Source organism: Octodon degus, unplaced genomic scaffold (assembly GCF_000260255.1).
Source record: "Octodon degus isolate 3935 unplaced genomic scaffold, OctDeg1.0 scaffold00042, whole genome shotgun sequence".
NCBI lineage: Eukaryota > Metazoa > Chordata > Mammalia > Rodentia > Octodontidae > Octodon > Octodon degus.
Genome location: NW_004524618.1, coordinates 12,543,787 through 12,549,121, shown reverse-complemented (window position 1 = coordinate 12,549,121; position 5,335 = coordinate 12,543,787). Strand labels below are relative to the sequence as shown.

At 42.3% G+C, this 5,335-nt stretch overlaps 1 pseudogene; it reads left to right on the top strand.

The window, feature by feature from the left end:
• Positions 1–2,393: 2,393 nt before the first annotated feature.
• Positions 2,394–2,984, top strand: LOC101590060 (annotated as a pseudogene).
• Positions 2,985–5,335: the final 2,351 nt, after the last annotated feature.

Here is a 5,335-nt window from a genome sequence, read left to right as displayed (position 1 = left end):
TTTTTGAACAAGAGTCAAGACTGATTTATTCTTTTTTTTTGTCTTTTTTTTTTTTTTTTTTGGGCGGAACTGGGGATTGAACTCAGGCCCTTGAACTTGCCAGGGAAGTGCTTATTCCACTGAGCCATCTCTCCAGCCCCAAGACTGATTTATTAGGGCCGGGGAGATGGCTAGTAGGATAAGCGCTTGACAGGCAAACGCCAGGATCTGAGTTCAATCCCCAGTTCTGCCAGAAAAAGAAAAGAAAAAAAAAGAAAATCTCAGGGGTTTTCAAGAAAAACCCTGAATTATGGGCTGGGGAGATGGCTCAGTGGAATAAGTGCTTCCCTGACAAGTGCAAAGGCCTGAGTTCAGTCCCTGGTTCCAAAGGAAAAAAAAAAAAAAAAAAAAAGACTGATTTATGCTTAGAGCCGTAATGTACATAACTAGACCCCTGCTCTTGTCAGGCTCATCTGTCAAAGAAGGGGCAAACTGCACGTTCACCACTCATAATAACGTTATAGCACACAGACTGAGCGGCTTAAACAAGAAGCGCTTATTTCTCATGGTTCTGGGGCTGGAAAATCCATCGGGGTGCCTGAAGCTCTGGGATGTAGTGAGGGCCACTTTGTGATTTGCAAATGTCATCTCTTCAGCATGTCCGACGTGGCTGAAAGCCGAGAGGGAGCAAGCTCTCTACATCTCTTCTTTAAAGGAGGCAAATCCTACCATGAGGAATCTACTTTCCAGAAATTTTTACCCTTCAGAGGCTCCACATCTACATATAATTGTGTTTGGGATTAGATATCAACATGTGGATATGAGCCAGGTATGGTGCTTGTACCTGTAATTCCAGCACCTGAGAGGCTGAGGCAGGAGGGTTGTTGTGAGTACAAGACCAGCCTGGGCTACATGGTGAGGCTCTGTCTCAAAACAAAAACAAACAAAAAATCCAAAACAAACAAACAAACAAAAAACAGAAACAAAAGCAAAAATCATGCAAATATGGGAAGATATAGCGTTAAGGCCCCCCCCATGGGAAATGTTAACTTACTGAGCTCCAATTAATTAAAATGTTACTTTGAAAAAAAATCTTCCATTCTCATTAGTAGATAGGTATTACTCAAACATACTGTATTATTTTATGTTACATATTTTATTCTCATAAAGATTTCATGTAAAATCTTTTATTTTATTGGTCCCATGCTTAAATATGCACTATCTGGCTTGGATAAGAAAAGTTTGTTGAGTTCTTTCTTCAGTTGAGTATCAGAAACACTTGGAGTTCTTGAGAAAAAGCTGATTATTAGGCCCCACTCACCAATTTCTACTCCCCAAAATTTGGAGTAGGGCCTTGAGTGTTTCTAACAAGCTACTGTCTAGGCTGCAGCTGCCAAGAGATCATATTTTGAAAATGTTTGCTTAGATGCCCTGTATGGGAAATGCTCAGGGATGGAAGATTCATTTTGCTTCTTGTGTTCTCCCATTGACATTGGACCTGGAAGCTGTCTGCATTCACAAAAGGAAAAGTGTTTGAAAACAGAGCCTCCATCCACAAAGAGGCTTATGTAAGTGTAGATGGAGGGAGTAGAAATTTAATTTAATATTCAACATACATTTATTGTCTGCTTTGCACTCTGCACTGGGGAGGGAAAAACCAAAGAGGAAGAGAGAGACAGCTCCCACCTTGCTAATGATTTGTAGGAGATGGAGAAGAAGGAGAGAAGGAGGGCCTATCCATCAACTCCTGATTAAAAACATAATACAAAATGTCACAACTCCTGTGCCAGCAGAAATGACCAGCAGGAGATGAGGAACACAGGAGAAGACACAGACAGAGCAGCCCTGAGGCTGTGCGAGGGCCACAGAGCTCAGGGAGGGTCTCAAGGCAGCTTTAATTGTGCTTATCAGAAGTGGGGAGATGGAAAGGTGTGGTGCTCTTTCTTGTCCAGCACTCCTATAAAAAAGAGAAAAGCATAATAGGTTCATTTAAACAAAATTTGCTGTGAGAAGAGATTTCAGAAATGAGATCCAAAGATTGAGGGAAAAGGATCTCTTGTTAGGCTTAGGTTTAATGAAGAAGGGGTGGCTATGCAGATGTGTGATTGGACCAAAGTGTCTGAGTTAAGGGTGACAGATTATAAAGGAGGGGAAAGCATCGTCATGTCCTTTCTGCTTAGATTCCTCTTGAGCCCCGTGTGGCATTCTTTCCTCCTTTGTATGGGGCAGGATCCTCTGGAATGACGGTGTTCAAACGAACAAGGAGTTTTTCCGCCCGCTGCCCCTCCTCCCCAGCATCACTCAGGCTGCACCTTCCTCACTCTGAGTTCCAGGCTCCTGCTAAGTTTGTGGGGGCTGCCACCTCTCTCAGCCACCATCATGATTATCTACCTGAACTCATCAGGCACGATGAGATGTTCTCCGACATTTACAAGGTCCAGGAGACCGCGGACAGGCTGTGCCTGGAGGTGGAAGACAAGATGGGCAGTAGAACAGATGGAGCCATTGACGACATGCTTACTGGTGACAATGCCTGAGCTGAAGGCCCAGAGGCAAAGGCACCAAAAGCACAGTAGTCACTGGTGTGGATATTGTAATGAAACATCACTTGCAGGAAACCAGCTTCACAAAAGAGACCTGCAAGAAGTACTTCAAAGATTATATGGAATCAATCAAAGGCAAACTTGAAGAACAAAGACCAGAAAGTGTAAAACCATTTATGACAGGGGCTGCAGAGCAAAGCAAGTACATCCTTGCTAATTTCAAAAACTATCAGTTCTTTGTTGGTGCAAACATGAATCGAGATGGCATGGTTGCTCTCCTGGACTACCGGGAGGATGGTGTGACCCCATTTATGATTTTCTTTAAGGGTGGTTTAGAAATGGAAAAATGCTAATGGATTTGATGGTAGCCTTGGATCTATCACTTGTCATAACTGGCTGCTGCTTGTCATCTACACAACACCAGGATTTTAGACAAATGGGACTGATGTCATCTTGAACACTTCGTTTATTTTGCCATGATTTATTTGGAGTGGAGGCATCATTTTTTAAGGAAAAAACATGTCATGTAGGTTGTCTAAAAACAAAGTGCATTTAAACTCATTTGAGAGAATGCTGCTTAGGTTAATACATATCTAAACTAAGTCCATTGTAGTGTTCATGGAGAAAATAGAACCTGGTCAGAGACCACGGCTAAAATGCATAAGACAGTCTTCAAATAACTTGTGCAGTGGAACTAGTTCTGAGACTGGAATATAAGACAAGAATTGAAGTTTTAATTCTGAATTGCAGAGAAGGGCAAGAGACTATGTTCATAGCAATGCCAACATTTGAAGTGGAGCCTCACATATTTCACCATCTACGATGGAAGTAGCGAACCCTGGAAGAGATTACCAAAACAATAAAAGACTTAAATCAGTTGGAAAAAACAAAACAAACAAACAAACAAAAACCAAGGAGAAGAAAGAGGGAGAGTGCCCATTCTGGGTTTCATGGCTTGCTTTGGTGAAGGAAGGTTCTAGTTCCCAAGACCCATTGCAACGAAGAAGAGTTCTAGCTTCTATGGGTAGCTTTGGGTGAGGAAGGAGGCCGGGAACCAAGAGCAGGAGAAGGTGGGAGAGGACACGCTTAGAAGCCCTTCGCATGACTGCAATTGAGAGCGGTCAGGACACGGAGGCCCACGGCTGGGGGAACTGTGACCTGAGTCCTGCGAAGAGGGAAGCCAGGCTGCGAGCCCCAGGCACAGAGAAACTGTGAGGAATACAGAGGCGTTTTGGGTCATGGGTTGGACAAACCTTTTGTTTATGAAGGTTCAGGTAGTATATTTTCAGGAACGTGGGTCACAGGGTTGCTGTCCTGGTGACTCAGCTGAGCCATTGTGGTGTGAGAGCAGCTGGATAGTGCACACACACAGATGCGTCTGTCTACGTTCAATAAAACTTTATTTACAAAATGGGTAGTAGCGAGATTTAGCTTCATTTGTAGACAGTGTTTAAATAAGGGAAATGTGAATGTCTAAATCTCCAAAAGCTTCTGGTATGGAGCTAGGTTTCACCTAAGTTTCTCCGTTCTCAGTACAGACTGGTATTCCTTCCTGGCAGATTCTAAGGCTAAGAGCTCATTGCTGCAATTTATGCAGGTAGAAGGGGCCGGGAGGAGGGCGGGATGGAAAGAGAAAGACAGAGGAAAGTGGAAAGAGGGCAGTGGGAAAGGGGTAGGGAGAGAGGGAAGGAGAGGAGGAGACGGCAGTTTGCAGGTTTTTTTCTAGGCCTTGGGAAAATAAGAGGCCACTCTTTCTTTCTTTAAATTTTACTTTAAAGAGGAAAAAAAATGCATCAAAAACAAAGACAAAAACAAAGCAACATAAAAGAATAAAAATGGTACACAATTTCAAAATAAGAATAGGAAATTAGCAATGGTCGTATTACAAATTTGTTATCATCCAATTTGTGGCTCAGATTACCAGATATAGCCATGCAAGACTGATCAAATAATTAAACACTGACTCATCCTTTTAATAAACCTTAATTTTGTCCTTATTGTTTTTACTTTTTACTTTTAAATTTATTTGAAAGTGAGGATAAAAATAGTATGTAAGACTTTAGAGATGACACACATTTAATAAGACAAGATGAAATGTATTCAACCATGGCTGTTACATTGTACATTGCTGTCTTCAACGTAGTTGCTCAGATTATAGATTTTAGCATATAAAATTGGTCAAAGTAGAAATTTTAAACATTATCTGCTACCTTCAAAGGACTGATAAAAATTAGTAGTACAGTTATCTTAGCTATTCTGTGTATCTACTTGCATGATTTTCCCCATCTTCTTTCCTTTCAAGAGGTCACTTTTGTGCAGACCTCCCGGCTCAGTTGTACAGTGGCAGAGCCAAAGCCTTCCCTCCTGATTGCAAAGCCCTGGTTCTGATCTCCATTCATGCTACCCTGTCCTAACCATAGGATACTAGTAAGGGTGATGTCCCTGTAGAGGTGACATTTTCTTCCTCGAGGGCTTTGGTTTCTGGTCTTCCTGCCTAAGAGGCTATTGTGGGATTGAAATGGGTTGCTTTTTTGTTTGTACATCAGAGAGCAGTTATTACCTCTCCTAGTTTTAAAGGAACAGCAACGCATACAATCAAGCTTCCCATCCTTTCCCCTTGTCCTTAACAGTGTTCTTCGCTGCCATCTCTCAATTGAGCTTCATTCTATCTCTGCATGCAGTGCTTGTGGCTTTGCTCTTGCCCTGGAGGCAGCGCCTTAATGGCTCTCCTTCCTCAGAAAATGGCCTCTCATTTGCTGAAAGATATATGTATCTTTCAGGACTTTTAGGACACATTCAGAATGGGCACCTTA